This window comes from Fulmarus glacialis, unplaced genomic scaffold, assembly GCF_000690835.1.
Source record: "Fulmarus glacialis isolate BGI_N327 unplaced genomic scaffold, ASM69083v1 scaffold6165, whole genome shotgun sequence".
Lineage (NCBI taxonomy): Eukaryota > Metazoa > Chordata > Aves > Procellariiformes > Procellariidae > Fulmarus > Fulmarus glacialis.
In genome coordinates, this window is record NW_009213802.1 from 58,562 (window position 1) to 74,793 (window position 16,232).

Below are 16,232 nucleotides of genomic sequence, written 5' to 3' on the forward strand. Positions count from 1 at the left end.
TGTCCCATCTTTCACCTTACTGAGTAGCATCAACTTGTGTGGTCCCTTGGTCTAGTATGTTATAGCCACTTACATTAACTAAAGACCCCTGGAATCAAATGGGCTTGGACTTGTGGATCCTGCTTTTGTAGGTCAGAACCATTCTTGTTCTCCTGAAGACCTATTTAGGGAAATTTATCCAGCTTCCCTGTGTGTATTTCCCTGGGTGTGTGAGTAGGAGAGCTGTTCAGGCTGCCGACAGTATATGCACCTGGCTCTGAACTGACCTGCAGAGAAAGTCATCATGGCTCAGAGGTACCTGGCACCCTGCAAGCAGCCAAGCAGAAGACACAGCCACAGGCTTCCAGGTCACTCTTTCAAGCCCTCACAGGGAAGATAATTTTACATGTCAGTGTAAATGCTAGGCTGCAATTTGAGGTGTTTAAGGATGCTAGAATGCCTAAGGGATTTGGTAGGTCCTCTGAGGTCAGAAGGTAATTTGGAGGCATCTGTAAATGCCTGAAAATCTTTGTAATGTAAAGCTCTTCATTGTCCATGGCATGGGTTTCCCAAGCCCAACCTCTGCTTTCCTCCATGAATTGCTAGGACCCAGTCCACCCTTTTCCCAAAACTCCTGTGTTCCTCCACGTTTTCTGCTCCTTCCTTCCCTGGTGCTCCTTGCAAAGCACAACTGCTCTTGATCCAGCAGTGTGAGCCCTTCACCCCTCCTCTGAGGCCTCAACAGGCTGCATCAAGCTCAATGCCCCTCATCTCTCTTCAGGGTCCTTCCTAAATCTATCTACCAGAGTTTGCCTAGAATTGCCTCTTTTCCAGTAGAGTCAATCTCTTTTGCTCCATCAACATGGTCAGTCCTAAACATCTGTTAATCAGAGGATATCACCTATGCGGTCCTTGTTTGTGGAATACCCACCCTGCTCCAGTCCTCTGACCACCAGCTGGTTCAAGGTCCAACCCAAACCTCATTTCTATTGTCCTACAAGAGTTTGACAAAACATTAAGCTCAGTTTCCTCTCCATCTGTCTGCCAAGTTCTCCATTCCTGTTGTTCTCCCTGCCCCTTTCTCTCCTGCCCCTCACGTATGGTTTGTTATCTTTGACAATGAGGTTTTCAAACACACTGTGAGGATAGCCTATGCTTACAACAACTTTGTAGTCATTCATGGTAATTTATTAGAGCTTTGGTTATTGTAATTCTCTGTGGCACATGGTCTCTCTCATGAACATGATTTTCAAACATGTGAATCATTGCTAGACATCCATTTTCCCAACTAGATCTTTGGCAAGAATTGTTTTTGCTCATAACCGTGGACTTTCAGTTTGCATGGCTTTGACATGAGTATGGCCTAATTTGGCCTTGGTCCTGCTGTGTCAGGTGCCTTTGCACATGCACTCACACACACACATACACGTGTGTCACTGTACAGGATTAACTGGACTCTACCTCTGTCTTTATCAGTCATCATCCTCTTTCTGAGTCATGACTGAGGCAGATAAGCAGCTGGTTTTGCTATTGACTTAATAAGTAAACAGTAATTAATATTTTGCAATCATATAGGTCCTTGAATTGGATGATCTGAAAGCACTTAATTAACATTAATTAGTCATCATTACATAGCCCACATGAGGTAGATAAGGTTTTATTGTGCAGAAGGGGAAACTGAGGCAGAAAGGAATACCAGGATTAGGCAGGTTGAACTGCTGTCAGAAGGGTTTGCAGTGCCTTGGTGCTCCTCAAAACCTGCTGCAGCCTCATTTTGAAGACACCAAAGGCAAAGTTGGGGCTAAAATGTGGAAGGCAAAATTACGCCCCCTCAATGTTCAGGACAGAACCCCACAGGGTTAACCGAGACCTCGATTCCTGCCAGGTTGTGCCCGTCCACTGCCTTGGCTCTTCCTACTTTTACAGCTGTTTGATACTTTGCAAATCACTAAGACCCCAGTGCAGCAGCTGAGGTAGACATCCAACAGAACCAAAACAGTGTGGTGGGTCTAGACCTTGGCTGGATCTGGCCTGATATCTTAGAGACATTTTTTCAGTTGCCCAGAGATAACGTTTGCCAAACCATCCAAAAGACTTAGGATTCAAAGTCCTTGCAAAAGTGCATAATGGCCAGCTGAAGGACCAGATACAGATCAAAGTATTTGGGTAAAGGAAGATGTGTCTAGACATTGCGTGGGATTTACAAACTCACAACAATGTCTCACATCTGGGGCTTGATTTAGTTGCCTAAATGTAGATGTTCAAGGCTCTTTGAGATGACCTGGATGTCCTCCCTGACCTCTGGCTTCTGTGTGGAAGGCCAAAGCTCTCCTGAAGGTCCCATGTCAATTGGTTTAGGTACCTTAGGGCACCTCAGAGACACCTAGTTTTGGACAACTGAATTGTGCTTCAGATGTCCAGCTTAATGGCCTATGTTGACAGTGCATGTCCAGCATGTGTTTCACAACGTCCAAGTCTGTTTCTCTAGGGACGTAGCCCTATCTCAGACGCTGAGTAAGGTGATGTGAGCACCCTCTGTAAAGTCTTTGAAGTTCTCTGCGTGAGAAGTCTAAGCACTTTTTTGGGCCCAGTTCCTATATTTATCTTCCACTTCTGGGCCCAAGTCATTTAGGAGTTTTGGAAAAGATCTCTATCTGCCTGATGGTGCTACACCTGTGCACCAGGAACAGGGTCACTGCAGGAGCTACTGTTCCCCTGCAAGCTCTCAGTCCCCGTCCCCCCCATTATCAATCACCCCTAAGGCTCATTGCATACTGGGTCTCCACTCCAGTATCCTTCTCACTCCAGTGTTGGCTCTTTGGAAATAAGTATCACCAGGAGGATTTAACACCAAGAAGCGAGACACCTGCAAGCTCTCAGTCCCTGTCCCCCCCATTATCATCCCTAAGTCTCATTGCATACTGGGTCTCCACTCCAGTATCCTTCTCACTCCAGTGTTGGCTCTTTGGAAATAAGTATCACCAGGAGGATTTAACACCAACAAGCGAGACATTGGTCCTTCAAGACTGTCAGTGGTGGTCCTGGTTTCCTTTAATGCCGCCTGATTTGACTTCATTACTTTCTTGTGTATATGTCTTGCCCAGTTAGAGGAGGTCTGCATGACAATGGTGAGCGAAGATCAGGCACAGCTGAGTGTCTCCACACTTCGTAGCTGAGTGCACACAGGAACTGGATGGATCTGCTTTCTTCTCCGTGAACTCCTGTACCTCTTGGCGATCTCAGCCAGAGAGACGCGTATGCCAGGGAACCTATGTGCTATGGGCACTGTCTTCTTCTCCAAGTGTTAACCTTGCTCACCAGTGATTTATGTGATTAACCCCCTCCAAGAGGGTTGAATTGACAGCTCTTTATCTTAATGGTCTCACTGTCAGTGTAAAATGCTGGATGTCAACGTGAACTGAGCTTGAATGTACAGCACCGCGTGCTCTGATACAACAGACCTGGGGAGCATCAAATGGGGGACCTACAAGATTTTATTCTGTGCCTAGCTGAAGAGGAGGCAATGCCCCTCTCCAATGCTCCCATCCCAAGGAGTGAAGGGACCTGAATGAACTGCTCTGGCTGGAGGGTGGTGACTGACCTGGGAAAGCCAAGGTGATGGTAGTCCTTTGGATTAGGGTTGAACTGTTTGAAGACAAGCGAAAAACAGTAAGAGGAAAACAGAAAATGCAAGAGCTTCTTCATCAGTGGAGCACTGCCCGTTGTGCACCCCAAAGAAGGGAAATACAGTGGGGATTATATCTTCATGTGTGAACTCAAAGGGTTTTTTTTAAACCAAGGCTGAACTTCAGGCTGGCTCTTCTTAATGGAGGGCTGGACTTTAAAGCCTTAACAAATTTCTTTCAATGCATGCGTATGGAGCAGTTCTCTGTGATTAAAAAAACCCACCCAACTGATCAAAACCCAGGTCTTACTCAGTCTTCATGACTCATTACATCCCCTCCCCTTCCATCGGAGCAGAGGGATCCCAGGATAACCGGTTGGTGGGAGGCCCTGGTTTTGTTACGAAGTGGGGTTGAAACATGTTTTGCCTGAAGGTCTTCATGAGTATTTGCTGACAACAGAGGACAGGGTGAGACTCATGGCTCTCTTGGGGCTCAGCAGCAAAGCCTGTCATGGTTGATACATGCTTGTTTCCCTGGATTCATTCCTTTTTGGAGCATCTCCTCCCGTCTGTCCCAGTCTTTTTGCCTCCTCCGTGTCCCCCTGCCCAGTTCAAGGCTCTCAGTCCCTTGAGCCCTAAATTAGTGCCTGTTCCCTTCTTCTTTGCCTTTCTGTGGAAACACCCCTTTATCTGCTGAGTCTCAACTCCCAGTTTAAGCTCTTGGTTTAAAATGCCTCTGTGCACAGCTTGCTGGTCCCTGTCCCTCTGCCGCTTCTCCTGTGTCCCTTATCAGTTGCACACATGTCTCCTCCCTGGCCCCTGTTGCAGACACTGTGTCCCTGATGCCAGGTCTCTCTGTAGCCCTCCCATCCGCCTCCTGTCCTCTCCCATGTCCTCCACAGGCTGGTAGTCCCTGTCACCTGGTCCAGCCATGTCTTTGTCCCACCACCTTCTTGTCTGTCTTGGTTTCTCTCTGGGGAAACATGAAGTGGTCTCTCCAAGAAAGACTTTGCCTGGCATCACATCCCAAACCCCATCCCAATCCCCACCCCTTTCCTTTCCATCTCCTTGTCTTGTCTCCCTCTCTAAATCCCAGAGCTTCCCTCCATCTTCCCAGTCCTGTTGTCACTAGTGTTCATTTCACGGTGTACTTGCTCCTCCTTCCTCCTAGACACCATCTCACAGAGAAGAGCATGGTCAGGGAAGGTTGTCAGTCCCTGTTTTTCATCCCTGGTGTTCACTTTTTGCCATGGAGCCATCAGGAGCCACCAGCCCAAGGGAGCAGATCCATTTCCTCTGTGGGGATGTTGTGGTGAGTGGTCTTGTCCTCTCTAGGAGCTGCAGAAATTTTCAGAAAAGAAGTGGATGAATTTCAAAATTTCAGGGGAGTCTTGTCAGCAAAAATCTGCCAAGTCCCTGCTAAGGTCACCTGAGCTGCACCTGGATCCCACACTGGGGCGGATTTTCACCAGCGGGCAAAAGCACTTACGTGCATCTCTGCCTCCCAATCATATCTCAAGCCCCAGATCCATGACAAGATCACCAAGGCATTTACAAGTATGATTTTAAGATGGGCAAAAGACTAGATTTGTTACTAGCCTGCTTTTGGAAGTGCTTGAAATTGTCTCGGCACGGAGAAATGTGTATATATATGCTTGAGGCAAACAAACGAGGCAGAAAACCTTCAACCCCCAGCAGTGCCTGTATGGCAACGCTATAGGTACGCCTGGGAGCAGAGCAACAGGCTGCGCTGGCAGCCGTGCCGATAAGGCACAGCAGAAGCACTTGTGCAGGCAGATGTTTGGGCCTCACAGGCAAAAAAACCCCCGGCCCCTTTGCCCAAAAGTGCTTGCTCTGCGGCAGGTCCCTCCGCTGTCCGTGCCAGCCAGGCTACCCCCCATGGCACGTGAGCACCCAGCGCATCCCACTCCCACCCTTGCGGTGCAGGCATAGCTCAGCTCCCACCGCCGCGGGCAGGACAGCCACCTCTCCCTGCTCTGCCCTGGGCATTGCTCCCACCCTACCCCTGACCGCTCAGGGCAGGGGGACCAGTAGCCCTGCAACCTGTGTGCCCAGGCAGTGGAGGAGAAGGGCAGCGTCTGCTGCGACGCGTGTGCCGGGTGCGTGCGTGCCGGCGCTGGGCACCGGCTGTGCCTCGGGGAGTGCGTGGGGGCGTGTTTGCGTGGCTGCGTCCTCCTGATGTGGGCAGTCTGGCCGTGTCCCATGGCACACGCGTGGCGTGAAGGGGGAAGGGAGGATGAGTGGAAGATGACTGTAGGAGCCTGCAATGGAGGGGATAAGGATTAAAATCAGCTAGACCTGCTGGGTTGGTTGAAATTCTTGTTTTGGGCTTGGACGGGGTGTTAAAGCACATTTCTCATCCCCTTGTGGGATCAGAGAAGTGTCTCTCATCTCAGTGCGTGGCCCCGCAAACGCATCCTGTCCTTCACACAGGGGAACCGAGGGGTGTCTGTGCCCTGTGCTGGGGCAGTGCCTGTCCCCTGGCTCAGGAGGCTGCTCCATGCCACGCAGCTCCGCAGTCAGCAAGAGACGACTTGCCCCCGGGCGCTGCCATTATATAAGGGAGGGGAGGCAGGTTTCCCAGTCATAAAGGTGTTGCACAATTAATTATTCTGGCTTGGCTCCGGATCCCTGGAGCTCAAGGATGCCACACAACATGACTAGTGTAGCAGAGGTACAACCCAGCTGAGCCTCAGGCTAGCAAATCACTTCTGCTCGCGTCTGTCTCTTTCCACTGAAGGGTATGTTCCTTTTGGAGGGGGACATGACGGAGCATGCTCTGGAGTAGCAGCATCCGTGGTCAATGGGCAGCTAGAAAAATCTTCCAGCTCTTTGCACTGGCGTCTTCCCTTTCCCCCAAGAGACACCCCACTGCCGAGCCCACCAGCCCGCTTGCCCCAGGATAGCTACCACTGCGCTGGGGAAGTGCGAATGCCCGTGCCTGGGCTTCTCATTTGTATTTGTCTGGCTCAAGGCTAAAAGCCGTTTGGCTTGACATGCCTTTCTCCTGGAAATTAAAGACCTGGTATTTTTCTCCCCACAGTGGTATTTGTACCCTGTAATCAAGCTCTCCATCTTCTCTCTGAAAGGCTGAACATGCTGAACTCTCAGCTTCTCCCTGCAAAGGGTATTTGCTTTAGCCCTCCAGTGAATTTCCTGGTGCTATCTTCACCGTCTTTAACTTCTTAACACCCTTCAAAAAGGCAAAAACACCTGAAACCCCACAGCCTTGCACTCATCGGGGCTGGGTGCAGATACTCCTGTCTTCTTGATCTGCTGTCATGGGAGGTTCCCTTCCCCCCCTCTCCGCACTCTCTAGCAAGCCTCCAACTAGTGGATATCTTCTACATAAGCAATGCTGGTGGGGAGTTCAGACATTGCAGGGACAACCTTTTCATTGCCATGGTTTTTCAAAAGCTGGTCCAGGTGACCAGACAAGTCACAGGACAGTGGGGCTCTGTACTGGTTATCCAGCTTTTGCAATTACTCGCCGAAGGCATTGGCAATCCTGGTGGGGGATGGGGATGCAGAACCAGAACACCATTATTGTTGGAAATCCCAGCATTAAGAAGTGCGTGTTATGTCCACGCAGACGCCTGGGCAGGACTCTTTGAACTTCATTGCAGCTAAAGTTTGTAGCCAGTGAAACCCAGCTTTGGTACACACAGAGTGTCTCTGCTTTCCTCCATCTTCTTTCCCGTGAAAGGGGGCAATAGCTGAAGTATAATCCCAGGCAGTGACCAGGGTTCTTACACATGCTAGGGCAGAGCCCAAATATATCTTAAACCACCTGTTGCTCACAGGCCAATGGTGCAGAGCACAAGCAGGGGAGCATACTGGGACCCAGGACAACCAAGTTTTAGGGTCCAAATTCTCTACTGCTGAAAGCCGAAGACACCCCAGTTTACACACACAGAGGATTTAGCCAGCATTTCTTGTTATATAAGTTAACAATAACCTTAAGGTGTTGGTTTGAGCACATCCATTGAATGATGCATTGTCCCAGACCCAAGGATGGAAATTTGCCTGTTTACCAAGCGGCAAAAACAATAGTGATGAAAGACAGAGCAGCGACCTGAGTTCAACAGCTCCAGCAGCTGGAGGTAATAATGACAGATGTGATCATTTACGGTAGAGGTCCATGAGCTGGTTTAGAGTTTCATGGGCCAGAGTCATCCTCAGGGCACTGCACATTCCAGAAACATCTCTGAAGCACCTTACGGTAAATGGTAACAAGCAGAAAACGGTCAGGGCTGGTGTCAGGGGAGCAGCGTTCCTCCCCGGCCTCTGACGAAACTCCATTTCAGTGAGCAAAAATTAATTCCTTTCTAGATACAGGGCCTTGGGAAGAGTTACTAGCAATTGGCTCCGGTTCCTGGGCTACTCGCAGCAGGGCTTGCTGTGGTCCAACTTGAAGGAACCCATCAGATTGTTTAGCCTAATTGTATGTCTGCACCTCCCTCCTGGGACACCGCTGGTGTAAAGGCTTGGTGCCACCTCTAGGACATGGGTCTTTATCCCCCACTTGATGTCTTTCTGAAAGATACGTCCAATCTGAGGAGTACCTTGCCTCTCCAGCATAGGCAACATGGGTTGTATGTGGGTACACACTGCTGCAGACCTTGTCTCTTGACTGAAGCTAGCAGAGAGTCTTGGCCCATTTCTGAAGGAGCCAGGATGGGCTGCTGTGGCCACTCCTGGGAACAATATGAGACACAGCAGCAAAGGGCTGTAGTCCCAGAACCAGGTTCCACCACCACCAAGGCGATTCCCTCTGCTACAGCTTTGCCCTCTTGCATGCCCTGGGTCTGGATCTTTGTGAGTGCTCAGCGCCCACGGCCCTTGGCTGAAAACACAGCAGTGTTTTCTGGCTCTCCACATGAGCTGACTCTGGACAGCTTGTGCTTGGAGGCCTGCTGAGCTCAGCCACCACCCTTACACCTTGGTGCTGTGTCCACAGGGCATCGGGGATGCCCACTGGAAGAGCTGCAGGGTGCTCTGCTTCATGCTGCAAAGCTGCCTGTTCCAGCGGTGGGTGCGCGGGTGGCACAGCTCCTGCCTCTGGGGGATCTCAGAAGTGCTGGGATGGCAAACCCCACCTGAGGAAGACTGCTGCCTCTCCACCCCCTCACACACACCTTTGCTCTCCTGAAGGAGAAACAAGGCAAGAAGTTTCCTATATAGGTTAATAATGGCCTTGAGTTCAGATTTCCCGTGATTTCTTTGGCAGCAGCCGGGACCAAGTCTTCCTGGCATATCCCTTATGGAAACCTCTCACAAACAACTGGCGTGTCTTATTCCTCCTCAGTGGTCCACACTGGGGTATCCCACCAGGTTTTCTCTGCCCCTCCACCCTTCCCTCGTCATTGCTGACTTGGCATGCCAGGTGGAGGGATGAATGAGCGGCGCGATGGCCATGCCAAGCCCCACTCCCTCCTTCCGCGCATCGTCATTTCTCCCAGCTGAGTGTATTCATTGTGGGAGGGGTGGGAGAGCATGTGTGGAGCCAGGGCTGGTGCCTCTTCATAAGGGTTTTGCAAGGCTGAGCGGATGCCCCAGCTGGGTGCCTGCAATAGATATTCCCCAAGCCAAAAGCCAGATGAGTGTAAGTGATCTTATCTCGCCGTTCAGTAATAAGTATCCGATTTGCTGACTCCAGTTGCCCAACTCAGGTCTGATTCAGGTCTCCATGGGTTTCCTGCAGGATGTGGTGGCAGGAGGGGTAGGTGCGATGTCTAAGCGCAGGGAACGGGGGTGGACATCAAAGACCCATCACCTGCACCTCCCAGGTTTGATACCCCCAGCCTGGAGCTGAAGAATGGGTACATCGGTGGTGTATAGGCTAACAGGCAAAGCAGGAGAGATGCTGCCTGTCCCCAGAGGATGGAGAGCTCCCGCATGGGAAGCCCCAGCCACACACAACAGACCTTCATTCACAGATTTGGCTGGGAAATGGTTTCCCAAGGAGTGTGTGTGGCAAGATACCTTGCTACAGGGTGGGCATTTTGGTACCTTGGCAGCATTGCCCTGCTCCTACCACCCCACAAAACACACGGTGCAACAAAACGCCTGTGATGGGGAGACCCAGGGCTGCTGCCAGCCTGGGGAGGGGTAACCTCTCCTCCTCTCTGTGGTTTTTGAGCTCCCTGGCCCACTGCTGCTCTTGTCACCGTCCCATTGCTCTTTCTTCTCCAGTCTGCAAGTTAACAGGAGCTGTGGTGGGGATGAAACTCCACTACTAGGATTTGCCAGGAGGGTTGGAGCCGGGAGATGTGGGGCTGCAAGGATGATGGGATCCATCCCCTCTGCATCCCAGAGGGGAGAGAGGTGCAAGGACTCTCCGTGCGCGGAGGGAGAGAACCCCTTGTTTGTCCCTTTGGTACACTCCATGCTTGCCTCCACACGGTGCTGCTTTCAGGTCTCATCTTGTCCTCGCCAGGTGCTGGCAGCCTGCAGGGCTGGTGGTTTCCTCGCCTAAGGGAAAAGAGGTTTCTGACCCTGAGGAAGAGGTGATTGGAGTGGAAGCTGCTGCCCGTGCTGGCTACAAATGCACTGGTGACCCACAGAAAGCTGCTCCTGTCTGCCAGTTTCTGATCCCCAGACCCCCGTCCTGTGCCAGGGCAGGCAGCTCCTGTGGCTTCTGGGCTGGCTGTTCTCAACACCCGGCCCTGCCCTCAGGCGTAAGGGGTACGGGGAGATCAGGGAGGTCCGAGTTGGGCTGCCTGTCTGGGGAGGGATTGCCCCTGCCATGTCCTCCCTTCTGCTTCCACAAACCACTTTGATTTGACAGTGGGTTTCTCAAGACAAAACCCATCCATGCCTCGGGTCATGAAGCAAACTAGGACTTGGATTTCCTGTGTCCACACACGGCAATTAAAGGATGTATTCCTGGGCACAGGATTAGCCCCATTTCAGTGCTCCTAGTTTAGGACTGAAGTTCTGAATATCTCCTACATCCTATTTTGTCATCTACTTGTGCTGACTTTATTTAGGGCTTTCAGTGTGTAAATCCCTGCTTTTGTTCCTTCTGGGCAGGCCAATAAAAAAAGGCCAGGACATTTTCTAAGGAAATGTTGGCTTTTTACCCTTGGGATATTCCAGGTCAGCCATAGGGTCAGTCAACCAATGTAACTCAAAGGGGACAGAGGGGAAGACAATGGCTCTCATCACAACAGCATTCAAGTTCCTTGCTTTTCACCACCCATGAGATCAAGCCTTCATTGAAGCCTCCAGATCCAGTTTAAAAGCTATCGCCCAAAACCACCTCATGTCCCATGCCTGCTGATGTCTGTGCGGGAGCTGTCAGGTAACAGGACATTCTCTTTGGGAGAGGGACTCTCCTGGTGAATTGGGAAGTGGGTGCTTATACCTCTTCAGACTTTGGGTGTTGCATCCACTGCACAGCCCAGCCTTTCTGTTTACAGCCCTGTTATCTCCACAGCCGCGGGCGCTTGTCTCAAGTGGCTTGTCCGTGCCAAATCCCTGTTGCATTATGGAATCTCAGAAATGCCCATTACAATGCAGTTCCTTAATGCCTGTTTGCTTAAGGATGATGTTTAATACTTAAACTACCCAGGGGAAAAAAAAAATAGGCCAGTATGGAAATTCCCCTAGAATTCAGGCTGATTTAAAATCAACTGAAGGAATGAATGTCCCAAAGAGGACAGCAGACTGTTCTCACTTGCAGCAAGTGTAGGCAAGCTCACTTTGCATTTGCAGAGGTGGATTTAGGGAGCGTCCTGGTGAACTGGTAGTTAAAGTCCTTCGACAGCCCTGAAACCATAAGAGACAGAGAGTGTAGTTTGCTCCAAAGGTGCTTGTACAGTTCAGGAGCCCGATTCTCTTCTCTGAGAGTGCAGGTTAGCAGGAATTCCCTTGCAGAGAACATACGAGGGCAAGCAAGACTTGGAAGTGTAGAATTGGGTCAGGGTACAGAAATTGGGGAAAAAGAGTTAACTATTTCAGGGAACTCCATGCCTCCTTTCAGATTTAACCCTCTCATACTTTCTACCCTTGCATCTCCTGGGAAAGTAAAACATCTTGCTGGAAATGGAAAATATCTACAGAACATCCATGCTTTTATGGTTTCTACTCTCCCGCCTAAAATTATCCACGGCTGGTTCATCCCTAGTTGCACTTGTGCCAACACAAACAGTTCTTTTGCTTCCTGACATACTTACTGACAGCGGTATGTCCCAACTTGGCCTTGGGTTCGCTGCATTACCTCATTTGAGCATTTTTGGCCCATACTGGAATAAAGGGACTCCATTCACCTGCTTGTCCCTCCGGTACTTCTTTGCACTGCTTCCACTTTCAGTTTGTCTTTCTTGAGCGTGGGTGACCTGAAACACGTGTGGTATTGCAGAGAGCCCCTGCTGTGAATTGTGGAACAGTATTAAGACTTCCCTGCTCCTAATGCAAATACCTCACCCCATCTTTAGTACAAATACCTTTACTTTTTGCAGGTCTGCACCTCCTTAGAGACCGGGGGTGGGCTACACTGGCTACGTGTAGCTGTCTCCATCTGGGCTAGATGTTTTAGCCTTCCTTTATAGTCAACGAAGAGAAATAGATGCTTCTAAAGTGATCACATGGAGAAGACATCTAAAATGACATCCAGGTGTATTGTGCTCTTAAAGTGACCATTTCTGTGCCCAGCGACATCTGTGCTGGGACTACCTGTGGTTAGGTTAGAGAGCAGTCATACTCTCCATTCCTGGACACGTCCTTGTGGGTTGGTGGAGTTTCACCCCATTTCTGTGTCTTCTGCCTTCAGGGCCTTTGAACTCTCCTGTTGTGGTGCTCAGCAGCAGCAGTGTCTCCAAGTCAGGACTGGCTCTGCAGCTCTCAGAAGAGCAACTGTCTACACAGAGCAGTTTATGGCAGTATCTCCTGCCAAAACCCTATTTCAGGAGAACTGTCTGTAATAGCTTTCCTTTCAGATGTGTTATTAAAAAGCTTTCTTCTGGAGCAATTGATGCTTTTCCAGTGCACAGTAGTTATTCTGGTATGCAACTGCTTATACTGGAAAATGGCTTCTCTACAGGAACGGCATGTGATGAACAATGTTTATTCCTGTAAATTGGAACCAGCTTTGGGATGAGGAGGAAATCAGACATGACAAGGAACCGCCAGTGGGACCAGGCTGTGGGCCCATGCTCCAATATAACTCTGGGGGATCCATCCATATGAGACACTTCCGAATGATAAGAGGTACAGACTCAGCTCAGGGTCACCCTTTCCTCCACTTGGTCCTAAGCAGTGGACTTCATGAAGAGCTGTTTGCAGGGATTTAAAATATTATTCCCATCACTATATTGTAATTCAAGTCCAAACCCAGTTTGCCAACTTCCAGGCCTCTCTTAGATGGCTGAGGAACATAAATTAGGATTGCAGTGTCACCTTAAGTTTCTCCAAACACAGAAGCTATCAACAACCCTCAGCTGTATGGACTACCACTGTTCCCTGGAGGAATTTCTTCATTTTTCTAACTCAAAGTGGAGGGCTAAGCAGACCCAGACATGAAATGAACACCTGGCTCTGCAAATCTGGAGAGTCAAGGCAGGATGTTGAAAATCACTGCACTCAACCCTCTAGCTAGAATGGTTTAGAAAGCTTATAAGCTTCCTACCCACTCACTTCCTACCCTGCCTTGCTAGGCAAGCTATGATTTTTATTTTTAATGAAATCTTCTGAACATGTCACCATACTGCTCTGTCAAGTAGATCATGGGAAGGGGATGGTCAGAGGTATCTTCCAAAGGGAAATTTCACAAGGATGAATCCTGTCATGCTTTGACCCAGTGACCTCTCTTGGCATAACGGCTTTTGCACCAGGTGACCCAGCCAACAGTGCAATGAGTGACTCATTACAGATTTGTGTGATTCACGCTTTTCTTCTTATCGGATTGCACCATCCATCCTGGGATGGGTGATCAATTTGGCTTGGACAAGATGTGGAACCCATCAATCCGTGTTTATCCATTCAGCTGCTTAAGAAAAAGTCTGGTTACTTTGTTAAACTTGGTTTTTAATAGGAAAAATTACATTGCTGGAGGCTAATTCTGCACTCTGCAGAAGCCAAGGAGTTTATGAGCCCGAGTTTATTTTGTGTCACTAGAACCAGTAGGAAAACAGCTGAAGGGGAGCAGCCAAGGATTGGTTCTTCCTTTAAAATTTCACCTGTGTCTTTCCCCTGGAGTGGAGTGATGAGGGAGGGAGCCAAGCGGCAAGGCTGAAATGCAAACAGCAAACTTGGAACCTGGGTGTTAGTTTTGGATCTTGTCTAGAAATAACAGCGAGCACAGCGAGTTTCTTGCGGCACGTTGCACGGTTCTGCAGGAGAGAAAGGAAAAGAATCAGAAAGTGACAAATATTACAGACAAGTGCTCTGTTGGACCGGGGTCAGAGGGTATGGGTTCAAATCTTGTTTTTTTCGTAGGTACTGCCATATTTGTTGGTCCCAGAAGATATTGGAAGAAGAGATTGAGATTTATGGAAGGAGTACAACAGAACAATGTTGTCTTTGATTTCCCTGCTGAGCTGAGCTTCCTTTTCTCTTTGAGTTTCCTCTGGGCAACCAGCAGTTTCCATAAATTAAAGTGTTACATTGCCCCCCGCAGTACCTTGATTTTTTTATGCTGTACAGATTAATAGGCATTTTGACACCTGATGTTTGAATCACACTGTGATTGACAACAGAAGTCCCTTGCTTGGGCTTCAATAGCTTTGGCACTACCACCAAGAGGTCAGGCATGAGTTTTTGTGACAGAGTTTTGGAAATTTCCTTTCTTCGAGCCTTCGTGGTGTGAAAAAGCATCTTTGAATGTCCATGCAAGGCAATGCTAAAGACATGGACATCTTGCTGTGTCCAGCCAACACTAAGAGAGCCCAGGAGCTCTGAGGGGCTACCTTATTAGGCTTACTGCTACCTCCTTCCTTGTTTACTTCTACTGACCCATGGACTTCTAACCACCAGGATGGATACCAGTACCCTGTGTGCCAGTTACAGCAGGAGATGGGCTTTGGAAACCTATTGCTGCTGACGTACATCTTTAACTGTTTTGTGCTTAGATCATGTGTCCCTGGAGTCCAGCTGAATGGTGTTGCAGGGCAATACCTGCCTTAGCTGGGCCTTTCAGCCCTTAACCACACTTTGATTAGTTATTGCTTCTGAAAAGATCTTCCGCTTCTTCTAGCGTTGCATCACTGTCCCTTCCCCAAGCTCCTTGCTAGATAATAACATGGCTGCCTGTTGGGAAAGCAATTGCATAAGTCCCTATTGCTCATTTTAAGTCATTTGATCTTGGGCTGCAGTGATTCACCCTCACAACGCCCCGAGAAGGGAATCCGATATCACTCTCTCCAATTTACTGATGGAGAAGCTGAGGTGTGGAAAGGTGAAGGATTTGCTCAGGGTCAGGCAGTGAGTCAGTCACAGAGCCGGTGTCGGAGCGCCCACCCCACCCCGGCTCCTCGGGCTTGCGTCTGTCTAGACTTTTCCAAGCACCAGCTTTGATGCTGGTGTTACCACCATCTTCTACCATCAGCCTGGGAGCCTAGACATCTCCCCTCCCTTCACCAGTCATGAGGAAATGTCTGTATCCTCAACTCATAGCCAGAGGGGCTCAGATGCTGCAGAGAGGAGAAACGTACCTACCTACCTGGAGAACATCACACCTCCCTGTGCCTCTTGCTCCTCACCTGTCTCTCTCTGGTCTTACGGCCCTGTCCCTACCACCAGGGAAGGGACAAGATCCAGGACCCAGTCTAAATAAGTCTCAATAAACCTACACCACAGAACACAGCGTCTGCACACTGGTGGTTCAACAAATGGCAAAAGAGCCCACAGACCTTAGCTTAGGAACTGCCAAAAGGGAAAAAACCCAACACACAGCTTCATTTCTGGCTGTGATGGCTTTGACACAGAGTCAGGGTGAAAAGGACAGAGCGAAATATAAAGGAGAGGGGAGTGCAGGAGGAAGCGAGGCAGAGGAGCGGCTGTGGATCCTCCACAGCTCGGGTGATGCACAGCAAGAGGGCGAGGGGAGAGAGAGGGAGAGAAGGAAAAAATGGGGTGTCCTGAGCTCTGGTTTACAAAGCCCAGCCGCAGCGAGCATGCATGGGGCTGACGGAGTGCTCGCTGTAGTTCAGAGGACCCCATTGATGCTGGTGATACCAGACCGGGCCTGAGTGCAAGTTAACGAGGAAAGTTTCCTGTCCCTGTAATTATGTTTGGACCCGAGTGTTTCCCTGCATTTGATTCCTCACACGTTATTGCTTTCTTAACCACATTCCTGACTCTACTCCTTGGGCTGGCTGCAGTTTCTGTATGAAATAAAGGCCCATTCACCACTGCACTAAAAAGCTCTGCTTTTCCAACAGGAAAGTCGATGGTTAAATAAGGGGAAGAGGAAAGGCTGGGCATCTGTGGCTTTGCAGAGGAGCCAGGGGAACAAATCCAGGAAAGGGGTCCCCCTCAGTCCTGCAAATTCAGCCCTGCTGCTCTACATCAAGCCCTGGTGAGTCAAAGAGCCTGGGGAATTTTTACTACGCACTTAACAGAAACCAGATGCCACGAGTGGCACGCGTCCTGTTAGCAGCCCTTA